At 36.5% G+C, this 20094-nt stretch overlaps 1 pseudogene; it reads right to left on the bottom strand.

Moving 5' to 3' along the window:
* Positions 1-2503: 2503 nt before the first annotated feature.
* LOC102871097 lies at positions 2504-8568 on the bottom strand (annotated as a pseudogene).
* Between the last annotated feature and the right edge of the window lie 11526 nt (positions 8569-20094).

The raw sequence follows: 20094 nt of genomic DNA, 5'->3' as shown, positions 1-20094 counted from the left end.
ACAGGAGGAACCAATCCTTGGAGAACGACAGCATGCTTAAAAGAGTGGAGGGCCAGCACAGGAGAGAAAGACCCCAGATTAATACAGAAGTTAGACAATGGGAGTAGGTGTGTTGGAGTCAGTGAGACTGGCTCAGGACAGGGCAGGTTTCAGAGCTATTGTACCTAGGGTCACTATGAGTCACAGGTTATTTGGTGGCACATAACAACAACAACAACATATCTATTCTATTGTTAACACCTTGCCATATAATTTTTAAATTGACAGATGTGCTTAGAAACACATTTACAGTCATTTGCGGCAACATGTTAATCAAATAATTCAGGAAGCTAGACTTTATGAAGAAAAATGTGGCACCAGAATAAGCCGAAGACTCATCAACAGCCATCATTGTGCAAATGACCTGGTGTTGCTTGTTGGAGGTGGGGAAGACTTATAATGCGTACTGTGGAAGATCAACACTATAGCCTTCAAAATGGATTGAAACTCAACATCAAGAAGACAACAATCCTCACCTCTGGATCAATAAGCAACATCATATATATACCCCCAAAACTCCACTACAATGGAATAAATTGTAATTCATAGACTACACACACACACACACACACACACACATACACACACACACGAATCTGGCGACCCACTGGCAAGGAGTTGTGCTGTAATCCCGAAGGCATGCTATTTGAGGCCACCAGCTGCTTCAAGGAAGAAGGGTGGACCATCTCCTCCCATGTGATTAAGTGCCTCTGAAAACCTGCTGAAAGTCAGCTATGGGTCAGTTCCAACTCTATGGTACACAACAACAACAACAGCAACACCACACACACACATTTAAATATAAACAAGGGTCAGCTATATGTCTGTTTTGGCTCAATGATACATAATGACAACAACAATACAAATACATTCCAGAGCTCTGGTGGCCTCAGAGTTAGGAACTGTGCTATTAACCTTAAAGCACATGGTTCAAATCCACCAGCTGTCCCACTGAAGAAAGATGGCTCTCTGTCCTTAAGATTTACTGCCTCTGAAAACCTGCTGGAGATTCTGACTCACTATAAAATAACAACAACAATAATTTAGATAGATTTCCAATTAATATTTTTATGAAGAAATATTTATTTTTAAGTATAAATGTATATATGTGTGCATGCTCCTAATTTGTTTTTTTTTTTCTAATTTGTTTTCTAAAGTACAGCATTTTGGTCCTTTAGAAGAAATTAGAGATAAAAATTGTTAATTGACTAATACCATGTCATAGCATCATTTATTTTTATTAAATTATCATTGTAGATCTTTGATATTTTTTCCAGTTTCATCTTCTTTTCTTCTCTGAATGAACCAACTTCTCATTTTCCTGTTTTTGCTACAGAACTTCCTTTTTTGCCTCTGAATTTCATTTCAATTTCTTAGGAAATTATTGTTAAAAACTCATGCAATATTAATATCTCTCTGAATCCAGCTTATTCATTCTCTGTAGTTTGTGTTCCCTTTTACAAGCTTTTAAAGGAAATTAATGTCAGTAAAAGTGTCTCTTGTCCTGAGTATATTTCATTACTTTTTCCAATCCATCACACTGCGTCTTTTCCTGGTGACTAATGCTCTTACCATCTAATATAAAGAAATTAATTCATTTTGAATTTCTAATCTAACTTTACAAATAGTAAAGATTTATGTATGGTTTCTGTATGTTTGGTATTTACTAAAAAATAATGAACCTTCGCATAACTCTAGTTAGAAAAATTATTTTGAAAACTGAATCTTCAAGTTACATAGACTAACACTATCTCTACATAATAGCTTTCATGTATTCTTGATAAGTTCCCTATCACTTCTCACATTGGATTCCTTCTCTGTTTCCTCCTTCTGACATCCCTGCTCTCCCCCAAACCCAAATTCAATTATTTGATGTAAAATCCAGAGAAAATTTGAAAATATTAAAAATTAAATTATTTTTAGGAGAAAAGATATTTAATTAGCAAATCATGATACTGTGAGAGGCTTTTGAAGCTCTTCATAATTACGCGTCCTGTGCTTGGCCTTTTTCCTCTTTATTCTTCTGCTTTTCACAGTCTTCACAGCTAGGTACTAAGCCCCTCAATAATCTGTGGGGTTTTAGCCAATATTTGATTCTTTAAAATTGCCATTTTCTCAGCCTGACTTGTTGCTACAGCTGCTTTCTTTTTTCTTGGGAAAGACGTCTCTCTTCCTCTTTACTGATTAATCAGAAATACAGTAATTTTTTTTGTAGACTAAATATTTATTAAAAGCCAAATCTTTTCTCCATAATAATAAACAGAAAACACACATAATCGAAAAGATTAAAAGAATAGTTCCAAGCCCACTACCAACTATGTATCACCAACAGGTAAGATATGTTGACCTTTAAAATGAGGAATTCTGTACACAACTAGAAGGTAGGACGGTTAAGGGAACAACCTAAACCAAATAAGACCAGGTCATTTTACAGTCTTTTAATAATTAAGCACATAGAACTGTACTACTTAATATATTTCTCCGTGAACTTTTTGTGAAATTCAGATCGCAGTGCATAATTTACAAATCTTGTGTTTCTCTTCTGATCATCTACACCTTTCACAAAGTTCTTAAAAACAACAGCATCATCCCATCTTTTTAATTTGTAGTTAGCCTGAGGCTGGGATGGATCAGTGAGATTAATGTTAATGTTAATGATGAAGGAACAACTAAGAAAAGGGGAAGTCAGAATGATGATTGTGTAACTAGAAAAATGTCATCAATCTCATTAAATTGTACATAGAGAAAAAAAAGAAGTGGGTTTCCACTCAGAATGTTTTCTATGTAGATTCTTTCTTCTTCGCTCTTTGTTCTTGTTCCTTTCAGGCTTGTTCTTCAGTTCTTTCTTTTTAATTTTTTTTTTTCTAGTTCTGCAAGAAAACTGTAGTATCATCATCATCATCACTTTCCTCTTCATAATCTTCATCTTCATTCTCCTCGTATGTTAGAGGATCTTCTGAGTCAAGGTTAGCAGCAGGAATATGGTCTAGCCTAGTCTTCTTTGATACTGAAGAAGAAGTTGTAAGTTCTGTGGGATGATCTCTATTTTTTTTCCTCTTGCAACAGCTTTTTCTCTCTCTTTCAACTCTTTTTTGAAGTCCCGATTGTGAGCTTCTTCAGGGGCATCCTGAGTTGCTTGTCTTTATTTTATCTTTGTAAGCAGGGGTAGGGCTCTGCTTGAATACTGCTTGGAAAGCTGACTCAAATCACCTCCTTTTCCTCTACCACCTCTTGCAGGCTCAAAGGTTGATCTGGCTGCTGTTGTCACTTTGGCTGAGATCTGAAGCAGCAGCCTCCACTGATCATACTAACACCACTTTGTCCACCACCTCCCAGAAGCCTCTGAGGAATACAGTACTTTTTAAGTTACTTTTAAAAAAAATTATGTTGGTTTGCTTACTAAATTCATATACATTTTGTTTCACATTATTCTTTATTCATATTGTGTTTCATACAATCATTCCCATTGATCATATCAATCACCATTCGACTTTGCCCATCATTACCCAATCTTTACAGATACCCATCAGGTTCTTCCCATTTCCTTCTCCCCTCTCTCCACCCAACAAACTGCACAACCTTGCATGCTCACCCCTCTGTTCTCACCCCTTCCCCTGCATTGGGTCCTCATACATGTTTTACTGGTTATCCTTCTATTTTTGCAAAAATGTTCTTTTGCTATATTTTTTCCTATGAGGCTGAGTTATTTCCCTCAGCATAATGCTTCCCATTCTCTCCCAATTTATGTAGTATTTTTCTTAGTCATTGCTCCTGAGTGCTGCATAGTATTGCATTGTGTGAATGTACTATGATTTTTCAATCTGTTCAGCCCAAATGTCCAATATTTTTAAATGACTTTAAAAATATCTCATACAGCACCTATCACTCCCTCTAATAAAGCTCTGTTGTATTTAGTATAAACGTCTTGTAGTTATTATTCCGTTAATGCTCTTATCCCATTACTATCCCATCCATACTTTTTCAAATTTCTACCACAATAAACCCTTGACACCACAACTGTCAACTCTAGTTCTGCTTACTTGGTCATGGAAGCAGCTGTTAAGAAATCAAACACTTCTCACTTTGGCAGCTCATACACTAAAATTTCAATGATACAGACAAGATTAGCATATCCTGTGCACAAGGATCACCCACAAGTTCATGAAGCATTCCATATTTGGGGAAAAGAGAATACAGAAAAACAAGTAGAAATAGAGGAGATAGGAATAGTGATGACAACAATGCTAGCCTCAGTTAATCTGAAGGTGAGTCTAAAGAGAAGATGGCCTGCAGCAAAGAAGTCAAAATTTCAAAACCAAGAAGCAGAATAAAAGTGGCAAAACAGCCTTTATTACTTCAGAATGTGATATGGTTACCGAAGAAACTAAAGTAAGAGGAAAGATCAAGATGGGGGGAAAGAAAAAAACCACAAAACCCACCTTATAAAGCAGCTGAAAAAAGATGAAAAAGGTCAAAGGGGGGCGGGGAATCCATCAAAAGAATGGATAAAGAAAGAGGGGAAGTAAGAATTGAAATTAAAAGGAAAACATTACCTAAAGTAGGAGTTGCATTGACCTCTGATTCTGAAGAAGGGGATGATCAAGATGGTGAAAAGAAAAGGTGGAAGAAACTTTTTTTTTCCACATTATCTACTTTATTGAGATATTAATCTTATCACACATAGTCCAAGAATATACAAATAGTAAATGAAGTATAAACGGATGCATTCAATCATCATAGCTGATGATCCCACACTTGCCTATGATCTCGCTAATACAAAACCACACCCACACTTCAGTGGCCACCAAACTATTCAGCAGAGCTTCCTTAACTGTGAGTTGTTTGAAGAGACCAGTTTGAGTACTCTTGACTATTTTTTTTTCAGGCTCTGAATAGCTATAGGGATCTCAGCAGGGGTTGGAGGGACCAGCTCCACCTTGGCATAGTGCCAAAATGGAAGAAACTTTTAAACTACTCACAAAAGAAATATGCTAAAAGGGAAACATAAGTAGGAAACAACAGATTGAAAACATAAACAAGAGGAACAAATGGAAACTGAGCATGGAACACGTAATGTACAGTAATAATATATATATTTTGGGTTGTTATGTGCCGTGAGTCGCTTGCGACTCATAGCAACCCTATGTACAACAGCCCTAAACTCTGTCTTGTCCTGTGCCAATTGTACCGTCTCCTGTACACCCATCCGGATTACCCCAGTCACTGAATCAATCCACCTCATAGAAGGCCTTCCCCTCCTGTGCTGTCCCTCCACCCTCTCAAGCATGATGCCCCTCTCCAAGGACCCTCCTTACAACATGTCCAAATTATGTGGAGCCTCAGAATCCTTGCCTCCAAGGAGCCACCCGGTTTAACCCTTTCAAGGATGAATCTGTTTGTTTTCCTAGCAGTCCTTGGTACCCTCAATACTCTTCTCCAGCACTACAGCTCAAAGGCATCAGTTCTCCTTCTATCCTCCTTAGTCATTGTCCAACTCTCTGATGCAAAAGCCTTAATCCAGATACTGAAAGGAAGTCTAAGAGGAGCAAATCAGAGTGAAGAGTAAGGACGCGGACAAAGCGGTTTTATAAAATGTCTATAGCTCTATCTATGGTGGTTATGAAGATAGTGCTTTGTTTTACTGTACATAGGGATTTCTGTAAAATGGGATCAATTAAACTCAAGGGTGACTAATAAGAGCAATGACATCCTGTATTTAAATAAATTTAATTGTAAACAATTGTTTTATCAGTTCATCAAAAATTTATAATTAATTTATTTAAATGGGTTGTATTAATCCTACAGTCCTTTGAGTTTCAGAGTGGGATTAAGATCAGAGTAAGAGCTTCAGTACATTGAAAATAAAGATAAATGAATACAAGATTTTTTTAAAAAATCCAGTTTCACTTTACAGTGCTTAAAGTATTATTATGAGTGCTAATGGTGCAGTGCATAAACTCTCAGCTTACTGTGAAGTTGGTGTTTTGAAGCTACCAGATGCTTTAAGGGATAAGGGAAAAAGATGGATAGTCTCCTTCCTTTTAAAATTTACAGCATCTGAAATGCTAAGGGAATATAACATCTCATTGGCTATCAGTTTGCGTTGGAACTGTAATGGCCAATGTTACATTCCATTACAAAGTATTTAGGCTTAATAAAATTAGCAGTAATATTGAGAATGTATATAACAAAGCATTTTGTAAGACTTTTTAGAAGTTAGTATTATCGTTATTTAGACACACTGACACCATCTCATGGTACAAGACAGTAAATGAACAAGGAATACTGTGTGAAACAACGCAGTATGTGCTTAGGACAGGCTGCTAGAGAGAGGTACTAGTACTATGTTTATACCTTGTTTCATGTTTTCAGTCCAAAACTGTAAAGCTTTTTAAGGTTGGGTGTGTGTGTGTGTGTGTGTGTGTGTGTGCATGTTCTAAGAAACTCTGGCTGCACAAAGATGAAATGTTTGATGGCTAATGAAAATATAGACAGTTTGAACCCATTCAGAAGCAAGAAGAGCCGAGCTGCCCACATAAAAGAAACTTTATGGAGCCTTTCTACATGAAGTTATTATAACAAGAAAATCAATTTGATGGCCTTTAACAAAGTATATACTGTAAAATTATTAAGATATTTTCTGCAAATATTTGTTTCAATTTTACTTTTTCCATTATCTCAGAAAACATGTCTTTAACTTTTAAGTTACTCTTCTCAGCATATTCTGCAAGCATTAAAATGTTCTCTATACAGTTAAGATTTAGATATCTTCAGAAACAATTAGAACCTGTCTGCTTCCTCTTATGAGTCTTTTTCACAGAGATTACTTGCTACTGATGATTAAATTGGTTGTTCGAAACGATGCAGTACATAATTTCCTGCTCTGTTTAACAAATGGACCTGAAATGTGTGTGTGTTTGTGTGTGCATGTGTGTGCGTGTGTGTGTGTGTGTGTGTGTGTGTGTGTATCTCCACTAAAGCTTCCATTTAAGAAAATATTTTGTTAATGTGCATAATCTTACTTTATGTTTGGAAACTCTTTTTAAATCATATAGATCTTTTAAAACTTAAATTGATGACCTGTCAATGCAAACCAAATTAACCAAATATTTGTCAAAACACTATTCATTTTATATGTTAAAAACAAAAATGTCACTGACATATTCATGTTTCTGGTGCCTGAGGACAATTCATTTAGAAAAGAAACAGAGAAATACAATAGAATAAACTGCATGTTCTTAAATATTCAGTAACAATTGTCACAGACACAGGCAAAGAAACATTCAGTGAAATGAAAACACCTATGTGCCTTTTGAAAAATAAAAACATCACAATAGATAGGTTAGCAGTCAAATTAGGCAGACACCAATTATAGGGAGACTAATGCCTACTCTTTAAAGGTTCCTAAAGCTGCCCCTGGGATGCTTAAACCAAAGAAAAGGTGACCAAGCCACCTTATTTGGTCTATCTTTAACTTTTGCGTTTATTAGGATTCCTTAATATGTAAAAAGACATTATTTTTAAATGTATATTATTTAGCCTTGGAAAGACAACTAAGAAGCTTGAAAACTGGAAAAGTGTTGAAGATAAAACTATTTCATTATATTGTTTTCCAGAAGAACTAGAAAAGAACATCTTTTAGGTAGGAATATATCAAGATGCCACTGGAACAGAATGCTTCACTTCTTTAGTCTTATATTTTTCTTCTCCCTGAAGAATATGGTCAACAGTTGTTGATTTATACCTTTATATACCAAACCAGAGCTGGAATAAATATTAATGAGTTTGCAAAATATGGCAGAGCAGAAGTAATTACTAACCTTAAAAAAGATAAATGAATGTTAATGGGAAATGTGACTGTATTTAAGCTGTATGTATAAATTTACTTTAATATGAAACTGAAGCGGAGTTTGTTTGGTTTGTTAAAAAATAATTGTTATTTTTAGTAAATGAACTCCTTTTTTCAGTATTTCTCTATCTTAGAAGTTGTGATGGAAGGCAAAAATCTGGGTGAGCAACAGAAAATTTTCTAAGAGAACAAAATCTGTGGTTTCATGAGAGAATTCTAGGGTAGAGAATGTTCCTTATATATTTTCTTTATCATTATCAATCAGTGACTGAAGTTTGTCTCTTATTCACCATTTTTATACAATTTAAATATTTCGTGTGCATTTATTTTCCTCCAAACATCTGCAATTGAGAGAGACACATCAATAACCTGCAATAAGCAGGTGAAAAAATCTAATGTCAAAGATTTATTTAAAATGCTTAGAGTAAAGATGTAAATTTCAAGATTAAGATGTGTCTGATCCAACTCCCTGTATTTTCAATTCCCTTGTATGCATCTAAAATGTAAAAGATGATTTTAAAAAATCAAAGAAGAACTGATGTCTCTGAATTATGGTGTTGGCAAACAGTGTTGAAGATACAGTACTCTCTTAAAATAGCAAATAAATCTTAGAGAAAATAGACCCAGGTTGCTTTTTAGAGGCAAATATGGTGAAACTTTGTCTTACCTATGTTGGACATGTAGTCGGAAAAGCAGGCCCTTGGAAAAAGCTATCATGTTGGGAAAGCTAGAGTTTCACGGATAGAGAAGAATACCACAGACACAGGAAAAAATGCTGAAAATCACTGGCAATGAAAGAGATACAAGTCAAAACCACGTTGAGATACCATCTCACACCAGTAGCAGTAGAAAAGTTTAACAGGAAAGTAAGGATTAAATGTTGGAGAGAATGCAGAGAGACAGAAATTCTCATACACTGTTGGTGGGATCGTATAATGGTACAACCATTCTGGAAGGCAGTTTGGCATTTCATTAGAAAGCTGAACATAGAAATTCTATATGGCCCAGCTAGTCCACTGCTAGGAATAGACCCCAAGATAATTAGAACTGACATCAAACAGATTTATTCAACAATGCTCCTAGCAGCATTATTTGTCATCTCAAGAACATGGAAACAGCTCAAATGTCCAATCATAATAGAATGGATTGAGAAATTGTGGTAATTCACACGATGAGCTCTCATGAGCAACTGTTTAAAAATTACTATATAACTTGGGAGGGACTGGAGACTATCACGCTGAGTGAACTAACTCAGTCACCTAAGGACAAGTACTACATAAGACTATTAATGTAGAAATAGATAACTAGTAAAACACGTATGAGGATCCAAGGTGGTTAGGGTGGGAGCAGAGGAGTGAGGATGGGCTGGGGGCATATCATAGGCACAATTTGGTGACTGGAGGGAGATGTGGCTAAAGGATATGGTTAAAATCCAAGGGGGATCTGGAAAGCTGGTAATGGTGGGCATAGTTCAAAGATTATTTCTTCTATAAAACACAATGAATGGGAATGATTGTATGAATGAAGACTAGAGTGAAACACAACGTATATAGAAGTATTTTTTAAAGGAGTTGAATAGACACAGTTACTGCAACATGGGAAAATCATGATGATGACACAGGAAAGTGCAATGTTTAAATCTGTCATTAATTGAGACATTATGAGTTATAGTTAATATCATGGCATCTAACAATACAAATAATATATTTTCCTAATCACACTATTGTATATGGAGAAACTATCTCTTCTTTCTCATCTTATTGCATTAGGGTGGTTTGTTTGTTGCTATGATGATGGAAGTTCTATGACCAATAATTCAAGTACTTACAGGGTATTAATAGTGCAGAAGTTTCAACTTAGCTTCCAAATCAACATAGATGTGAAATTAGGGTGGACTATCTACTTCTGCTTGGAAGGAGGAGTGGCATCCACTTCCACAATAGCTTGACTCTGAAAACCTTATGAACCTGGAGAAAGGATGAAAGGCACCCACGCGTCGAGGATTCTCCTTCATAGGGTCGCTATGAGTTGCCTGCGACTCGAAGGCACTGAACAACAACAACAACAACAACAACATCTACTTCTGAAATAAGTGACCAGTAAAAACCTAATAGTAGATCATTTTTTCAATTCAATATGTCTTTTGACTTCTTGATTGCTGTTTCATGGGTGTTGATTGTGGATCTGAAAATAATGCAATCCTTGACAATTTCAATCATTGTTCCCTTAATAATGAAGCTGTATTTTTAGTCAAATTGTGAGGTATTTTTATTTTCTTTACATCTCAGTACAGTCCATACTAAAAACACTGGTCTTTGAGCTTCTTTAGTAAGAGCTTGAAATCCTTTTTACTTTCCATTAACAGGGTTGCATTATCTGCAAAGCCAGTTGTTGATTAGTCTCCCCACAATCCTGATTTCACATTCTTCTTGATTTAATCTAGTTACTTGTATTATTTTCTCAGCATAGAAATTAAATAGGTGGAGGGGTACAACCCTAGCACACATAATTTCTTATTTTAGACCATGCAATAATCCTCTTTTTAATTTTTAAATTATTATTAATTTTAATGAAAAATTACAAAGACTTTGAATTTCCATTCATTCATTGTTGTACTTTTCTCTCTGCCTACCCTTGCCCGCAATAATCCTCTTATTCTGTTCAAAGCACTGCTTCTTCATTCAAGCTCAGGTTACATTTGAATTAAGAGTTCTGGAATTCCTATCTTCATACTTAAATGTCTTTGCATAATTAATAAAACACAAGTAAATATCTTTCCAATATACCTTGCTGTCAGCTGAAATATATTGTCATCAGCAAGAGATCTCTAGCTCTATAGTCTCATTAATTCCACATTGAACTTCTGACAATTTCTGTCAATGCACAGTTTCAATAGTTTTCTAATAATCTTCAGGGAGATTCCTTGTGTGTAATATTGTGGTGTCAAGGGTTTATTATTCAAAATGGATTTCCTAGCCACTGACTTTCACTTTATTATATGGATGAGCAAGAATATAAAATATATATGTTGGCCTATCCAGCATTATATTGGCAAATTTCATCCTTACAATATGTTTAAAATGACTAAGATTAGTGGCAGAAACTTGGAGATTTCACCATAATTAAAGAAGAAGCAAAGAAAGCAGTGTGTCCATCCTTTGAGGCCAAAGATTCTGGTGCCACTCAGAATCGAGCCTACAGGAGGAACAGCAGCAGGGAATCAGAGACCTGACATGAGACAAAGCTGACCTTAGAGCTGCCACCTCATGGAATCAGAGTTAGGATCTTTGCCAAACTGTGTCGGAAAACTGTGGGGGAGAGCCATAATTAGCAAGACAAAGAGTTTTGTAATACTGGCTTAAACTGAGAGTCTGAGGGCTGAGTTACCTGTGAGCTGTTCTGACTGAGAGATTGTATCTAGATACCGACGTAAATACAAGCCTTCTGACTTTCCTAATTATAATTCTCATAATACATGGGATTCCTTGGGGGTTTTGAGCTAGTGCAGTGGAATTTTTACATAGGAGAACAGTAAGATTGATGTTTGTATTAGTAGAAAAAATTGTAGGAGCATAAGGACATCATGGGAATTGGTCTTGTTCTGTTGTTATGCACCATTGAATCAACTATGCCTTATAGCAACCTTGTGAACAATAACTCTGAACCCTGTAGCATCCTGAGCCCATCTCACTGCCTTTAATGCCCTTTCCCTTATTACCGAGTCATGGTGTCAATCCATCTTACCCAGGGTCTTCCTCTCTGCATTGACCCTCCAACCTTTTAAGCATAATGTCCTTCTCCAAAAACTGGTCTCATCTGGCAACATGCCCAAAGTATGTAAGTCAATTTCAAAATCTTTGCCTCCAAGGACCAAACTGGTTTAATCTTCTCCAGGAGAGACCTGTTTGTCCTCTTGGAAGTCCATGGTATGCCCAATACTCTTCTCCAGAACCACATATCAAAGGCATCAATTCTTCTGTTGGGGAATCTTCCTCCAATCCTGATGCCACATTCTTCCTCGTACAGCCCAGCATCCTGGACAATCTGTTCTGCACGCAGACTAAAAAAGTATGGAGACAGAATATGTAGGATCTCCTTTCTCTGTTCTGATGACTGCTTTTTGGTGCAAGTATAGGCTTCACATAAGCACACTAAAATGTTCTGGTATTCCCATTCTTTTCAGAGTGAACCATAGTTTGTTGGGGTCCACACAATCAAAAGCCTTTGCATAGTCATTAAAATCATGATAAAAAATATACATTCAACTATAGGTGAATCCTACGATCATTTTAAAAAACGGTTTAAGGTGAGACAGAAAGAAGGTGATTGTTGAATAATATAATGACCATAAGTACAGTTGTTTTTTAATTGAACATGTAAAATTGTTACAATGTCAAATGTGTTGAGACATCTATCTATCTATCTATCTATCTATCTATCTATCTATCTATCTATCCATCCATCTATCTTATTGTTGATTGTCTTCTAGTTGAGCAAGACTCAGAGAGACCCTATGAACAAAAGGCCTGAAGTCTTTCTGTAACTATCATTATTTATCAAAGTTCATAGACTTTCTGGAGGCACGTTGTTTAGGAAGTGGATGTCACTATATCTCAAAATCTTTCAAAAAAATCTTTCTCATCATTCAAAAACAATATTTGAAGAGCATAACATGTTTAAACTGTAAAACATTTGAAATATAGTATATATTCAATTCCACTTACAAATTAATATTTTGAAATAAGTAGATGTGCTTTGAAATAAACATGTTCATATATGTTTTGGTTTAGCAAGTAAGTTTGTGTCCTCTGCATAAAATGGGTTGTTGGTGAAACTTTCTGTAATCCTGATGCCGCACTCTTCATAAAGTCCAGTTTCTCAAATTATTTGCTCAATATACATATTGGATAGATATGTAGAGAGAATATAGCCTTGGTGTACATCTTTCCCTGTTTTAAACCATGGAGTATTCTCTCGGTCTGTTTGGACAAATTCTTGGTCTAGGTAGAGATTTCATATAAGTCTTTTCAACCTCTATGCAGAACAGATTATCTGGGAGGCTGGGCTCTATGAGGAGAAATGTGGGGTTAAGATTGGTGGACGATTTATCAACAACCTGCGTTATGCGGATGACACAACCCTGCTTGCTGAAACTGAGGAGGACCTGAAGTGCCTGCTGCAAAGTGTCAAGGACTGCAGCCTACAATATGGATTGAGGCTCAATGTCAAGAAGACAAAGATTCTCACCACTGGACCAATTGGCAGCATCAGGATGGATGGTGAAGAGATTGAGATTGTACACAGCTTTAGTTTGCTTGGTTCCATAGTCAACAGTCTTGGCACCAGCAGCCAGGAAATTAAAAGGCGCATTGCCATGGGAAAGTCTGCTGTTAGGGACCTCTCCAAAGTACTGAAGAGCAATGGTGTCTCTCTGGAGACTAAGATGGGTCTGATACAGTCTTTGGTCTTCCCAATCACTTGTTATGCATCAGAGAGTTGGACAATGACCAAGGAGGATAGAAGGAGAATTGATGCCTTTGAGCTGTGGTGCTGGAGAAGAGTATTGAGAATACCATGGACTGCTAGGAAAACAAACAGATTTGTCCTGGAAAGGGTTAAACCGGGTGGCTCCTTGGAAGCAAGGATTCTGAGGCTCCGTCTAACATACTTTGGACATGTTGTGAGGAGAGACCGGTCCTTGGAGAGGGATATCATGCTTGGGAGGGTGGAGGGACAGCGCAGGAGGGGAAGGCCCTCTGTGAGGTGGATTGATTCAGTGACTGGGATAATTGGGATGGGAGTGTCAGAGACAGTGTGATTGGCACAGGACAGAGCAGAGTTTAGGGCTGTTGTACATAGGGTCACTATGAGTCGCAGGCGACTTGACGGCACATAACAACAACAGCAACAACAAGCAATTAATTGTTCACAATTCCAGTTCTTCTCAAGGATAACCATAATTTGTTATTAGATCAATTCTTCTTACCTCTACTTTATTCATTGTCCATAATTGACATGAGTGTGAAGAAATTGAAAATCCAATGGCTTGGAGTCATGAGACAAATATGGATGCTTTTCTGCCATGTGATTTACTGCTTCTGAAAACCCACTGGAGGGTGACCTGAGTCAGTTCCTTCTCAATGATGCACAATAACTAACACAACTAGCCTGGGATCAAGTGAACCTTAATCTTTAAACTAACAGAGATTTTCCCATTGTAATACATCTTGATTTCTTGGCCTGCTGGCTTGTTTATTGTGTCAAATAAAATGAAATCCTTGACAACTTTATTCTTTTCTCCATTTACCATAATGTTGTCTATTTGTACAATTGTAAGACTTTGTTTTCTTGATATTGGTTTGTAATAATACTGAAGGGGTTTTTTGTTTGTTTTCTTCAACAACTCCTTCAAGTCCATTTAACTTTCAGCAAGCAAAGTTGTTTCATATGCATATTGCAGGTTGATGATACTTCCTCAAATATTAATAGCATTTTTCATACTTTTTTCAGCTGCTTTTTAAGTTTTGTGGTTTTTGTGATTGGGGGGTTGTTTTATTTTGCTTTGTGGGTTTTTTGGAGGGATTGTTGTGTTTCGTTGTTGTTGTTTTCCAGGTTGACCCTTTCTCTTACTTTGATTTCTTCATTCCGGAGTTACAGATTGTTTGCTCAGTATCCTGAGTGACATGTGAGAACGCAGAAATTAAAAATCTTTGAATCAATGGGGCAAAAGTAAATGTGAATGCAGTTGCTAACATTATCTCCTTTTAGGTTTTGTGTCACTTTTTTGTTTGCTTCATTTACAGAAAAAATAGTTTAGCACAACAGAAAGCATTTTTGTACTTTGTACAAGTAAATTGAAAGAAAAGTATATTTTTTTGATAAATTTCTCTACTATTGAAGCCCTGCTTTGCCCATTACTCTTTGATTATTTTCCCTTAATTTTCTTCTCATGGGACAATGAAGATAAACTCTTGTTGATAGTTTATGAATTTCAATTTATGTACCCAGAGGCTACCATTGCCAATGGAATATTTCCAATGTTGGAATTTCTCCCGCCTTGTGTTTTCCAAAAGTCCATTATTCAACCTCAAGGCTAATATGTAAATTACTTACTCCCACCACTCCAATCACAGAATCAATCCATCTCATCAAGGGTCTTCCTCTCCTGTGCCGTCCTTCCACTCTCCCAAACATGATGTCCCTCTCCGAGGACAAGTCCCTACTTGCAACACACTCAAAGTATGTCAGGCAAAGCTTCAGAATCCTTGACTCCAAGGAGCATCCTGGCTTCACCCTCTCCAGGACAACCTGTTTGTTCTCCTAGCAGTCCATGGAATATTCAACACTCTTCTCCAGTACCACAGCTCAAAGGCATCAATTCTCTTTCTACCATCCCTAGTCACTGTCCAACCCTCTGGTGCATAGCATGCAATTGTGAAGACTATAGTCCGGATCAGGAGCACCTGACATCACTGATCTTCGGTACTCTTGAGAGGTCCCTGACAGCTGATTTTCCCAATGCAATTCATCTCTTGATTTCCTGGCTGCTGGTACCAAGAGTGTTGATAGTGGAGTTAAGCAAACTAAAAGTGTTAAGTATCTTAATCTCTTCACCATCCATACTGATACTGCCAGTTGGGCCAGTGGTGAGAATCTTTGTTTTCTTGTTGTTGAGCTTTAATCCATATTGAAGGCTGCAGTCCTTGACCTTCTGCAGCAAGTGCTTCAGGTCCTCCTCATTTTCAGCAAGCAGGGTTGGGTCACCTGCATAAAATAAGTTGTTGATGAATCTTCCACCAATCCTGATGCCACATTTATATTCAGTGTTACTACAGGTGTTTGAACTAATACACTTTCCCAGGGACAGTTAAAATGAGAAAGACAGCAGGGACCTATAGCTATATTTCCACTTTCTGGACCCGACCCTCAACAAGTGTTTACTAGACAAGGTATAATTCATTAAAAGGACTACGCCATTGCTAACAGGTATGTGAACATATCCAAGAAGAGAGACATTGAAATACAATCCTTGAAATGTTTATAGATATCTTTCAAAATGTTCGATTTTCACTTTATATTTACTTTCTTTTTATATGCTTTTATATCATTTAAAAATTAGGATGAAAACTGGATGCCACTCCTCCTTCAAAGCTGAAAATTTATGTAAAGAAGTAATTTTTAAAATAAACAATGCTATTGTCATATATTTTAGTTTTCATACCTTAATAATAATAAAATATTGTTATGTTAAGCAATTATATTATTCATATAAATGGTTTGAATACTCAGCTGCTAATAAAAATTTGAACCTTATTTTCTTTTTTACCAACAAGCAGAAAGGAAGGTCTGTTAATCTACTTCTGACAAGTCAGCCATTTAAATAATTGTGGAGCATAGTTCTGCTGTATTTGAGTGAGTTACCCTTGCTAGTATTGACCCCAAAGCAAATGGAAGAATATGTGAAAAAAAAATATACATAGTATTTAAAAATAGTTTAAAATGGGAAATCATTATGATTTTGTAAAATATTACATCACTTTATCTTTTCTGCAAAAGTAACTCTATCTTAAAATTTATTTTCATAATTATTTTTCTTTATTATTTAATCATAAATGAATATTATTCTAAAGAGTATATTTTTGGTTTTGTACAATGTTACGTTTATATAGAGAGCAATGGGGGTTGGTGTGTTGACATCAGGGCAGGCTTAGAACTGCTGTACTCAGGGTCGCTAGGGTTGCAGGTGACTCAAAGACACATAATAATTGCACATATAATTCCTATTGTGTTTATGACTTATACTTGTCTGTATGTTTACATTAATTTCTTCTTGTTATTCAGCCTTTATTCTCCCCTTTTGACATATGCAACCATCCTTCAATATTTTAATTTCTTTTATCAACAAGATATGATACAAGTTACTTATAAATTCTAATAACATTAAACAAAGGGAATTTGTATAATATTAAAAATGCTGTTTATGCAATAATTCCACAACTTTAAAATGAATATGAATTGAGTGTTCTGAATTTTTACTTTGTCTCGGTGGTGTGAAGGTACATGGTCAAAGTAAACGCTTGTATTAATAATTATTGATCTATTATTGATTTTGGTGCAGTTGATTTTAGTAATATTCGTTCTTATATCCTTTTCCATTAAATATTATTCAAATTATATTTTATTATCTTTTCCTTTTCATTGTGGTGTTGGTAAATTTTATTGAACCTACGAGATACTCTCAAAAGAAGGGAAAAAAAACAAAGAAACCAAAAAACTAACAAATTTATCTTGGAGAAAGTATAATTAGTGTGCTTGTTAGAGGCAAGAATAATAAAAGTTTTTCTCACATATTTTCACCATGTAATCAGGAAAAGTAAGACCTTACAGTAAGATATTATTCTTGGTAAAACAGAGAGTCAGCAAAAGATGACTTTAAGGAAATAAATTCACCCGGATACTGTAAAAATGAGGACAAGTATAGCTGAGATCATGGCGACTTTACAGGACAAGGTCCAAATCTGCTATTCATAGAATCACCATTGTTGTTGTTGTTGTTATGTGATGTAGAGTTGCCTGTGACCCATAGCAACACTATGTACAGCAGCTCTTAACCCTGTCCTATCTTGAGCCAGCCTCACTAATTCCAACACATCAACCCCCATTGTCCCAGTTACTGTAGCTGTCCATCTCATCTGGAGCCTTCCTCTCCTGCACTGCCCTTCTATCCTTCTGAGCATGAAGGAGTTATCTCTTCCAGCCACGTGCCCAAAGTATGTGGGATGGAGCTTCAGAATCCCAGCCTCCAAGGGGAAACTTGGTTTTACCCTCTACAAGACAGACCTATTTGTTTTCTTGACAATCTATGGTATGTTCAAGACTCTTCTCCAGCATCACAGCTCAAAATTATCAATTTTTCTGCTGTCATCCTTAGTCATTGTCCAAGTAACTGTCAAGACCACGGTATGGATCAGGCATGCCTTAGTCTCTACACTGACATCACTGCTTTTGAGCACTCTAGAGAAGTCCCTGGCAGCAGTTTTTACCCCCAATGCAATTAACCTTTTGATTTCCTTACTGCTTATGTTTAGAGTGTTAACTGTCGAGCTGAGCAAACTGTAATTGTTAACAACTTCAATCATTTCTCCATCTTTCATGGTGCTGCCAATTTCCCCAGTGATGAGAATCTGTCTTCTTGATGTTAAGCTTCAATCCATATTGCAGACTACAGTCCTTGACCTCCTGCAGCAAGTGTACCTCAGTTTCAGGTTGTGTCATCTGCATTACGTAGGTTGTTGATGAATCTTCCTCTAATCCTGTGGTCACATTCCTCCTTATAAAGCCCTGCTTCCTGAATGATCTGTTCTGCATATAGATTGAAAAGGTATGGAGATAAGATGCATCTCTGACACACTCCTTTTCTGAATTTGAACCATGCAATGTTTCCCTATTCTGTTCTGAGGACTGCTTCTTGATAGGTTTCACATAAGCACAATCAAGTGTTTTAAAAATCCTGTCTTTCTCTATGTTAGCCACAATTTGTGTGGCCCACACAGTCATACAGCTTTGCATAATCAATTAAATACATATAGACATTCCTTTCATACTCTTTGCTTTCTGCCAAGATTCATCTGACATTGGCAATACTGTCTCTAGTGTCACAACTTCTTCTTAATCAAACTTGCATTTCTTGTAGTTCTCTGTCAAAGTACTGTTCTAGTCAATTCTGGATAATCTGTAGCAGGATATTGCTAGTGTGTGATATTAGTTATAATGTTCAATAATTTCCACCATGTTGGTTCATTTTTTTTTGGGAATGGGAATAAATATGTATCTCTCAGTCAGTTGACAACATAGTTGTCCTACAGATTTCTTGGCATAACTTGGTGAGCCTATCCAGGGTAGCACCTGTTTGTTGAAATGCATCAATCGGTATTCCATCAATTTCTGGGGGACATTAAGTAACAACAACAAAATAATATTTGGAAATTTATAGACATTATTTTACTTATTGCTAATCAGGCAGTGTCTTCAGAGCAGAAAATATGACATACTGGCACAGTGTGGTATCTTAATGATAGGGCCAGTGGGAGAGAAAATAGCACAACCCTTCACCAATCAAGAGCAGAAAGCTGATAAAGAACTACTAGCCCAGCCCCACGGTGCCTCTTGAGCCATAGCAGCAGCAAGAGATTCATTTATTCTTTGTTGACTCTTTGTTGTTCACAAAATGTACTCAACATTGTGATACCAAGAATGAGGTTTATTATGGAAATAGATTGGGAATGAAAGATGCAAAGAATATCTCACAGTAGAAGTTCAAGTTAAGTTCAGCAGTCCCAATCCAAATTAAAAACAAAACAAAGTTTCTTAATGAGTTCTAACTCTGGTTTCTGTTCAGCAACACAAATTTCGAAGCCTCTGATTTCCTCAATCATCAAGCAAGGTTTGCCTCAGAGCAATTATAAGTCAGCTTTTCCTTCAAGAATCCAGAAAAAAAAAAACCAACCCTTTAACTGTGGCCAGCACAAATGCAAGAAGCCTTAGCTAACACCTTGCCACAGTTTCTCCACAGCAATACCACACTCTCACCACCAGGATCTTGCTCTCACAAAGGTCTTGTTTTCATCATGGTCTTTTTCTTATCAGTGTCTTGCTCCGGCCCCCCCTCAAGCCTTGCCTTCCAGTGTGGGAAGTACTCCCTCTCTTATCTTAGTCCCAAAGATGTTGATTATTTGCAAAATCATATGTCTGCAGTGAATGTATCTGGAGACCAGAGTGTGCTAAAGTAATAGCTAAAAAGCCAAATTTGGGCTAACACTGCAGGGTTGCTTAGTGGAAGGAATTTTACTGCCAGCCTAAAGAAATACAGTTGGAATTCACTAGCTATTTTGCAGGACAAACATGGACAATTTCCTTCTGTATGATTTATTGCATTTGAAAACCCATCGGAGGGTCAGTTTTGGGTTATTTCTCCTTTGATGGTACATAAAAACTATAAAAATGATTGGAGGAGCAGTCTGACAAAAATAACTCACAAAATTGCTCCTGAAAAAATCAACCAATAAAAACTACGTAAAGTACATTTCTTCTCTGACACAGATTGGTATACTGCAAGTAAAAATTGAGCCTAATACAAGTATTTTGGGGTTTTATTCTTTAATTATTTAACCTCAGAATTTTAACACATTGTTTTTTTTATGTGCCGT

The sequence above is a fragment of the Elephantulus edwardii genome, unplaced genomic scaffold (genome assembly GCF_000299155.1).
Source record: "Elephantulus edwardii isolate Elephantulus edwardi_28Jun2011 unplaced genomic scaffold, EleEdw1.0 scaffold00085, whole genome shotgun sequence".
In the NCBI taxonomy this organism is placed as follows: Eukaryota; Metazoa; Chordata; class Mammalia; order Macroscelidea; family Macroscelididae; genus Elephantulus; species Elephantulus edwardii.
The sequence above is the reverse complement of the archived record's forward strand: the minus strand, read 5'-3'. Positions and strand labels throughout refer to the sequence as shown.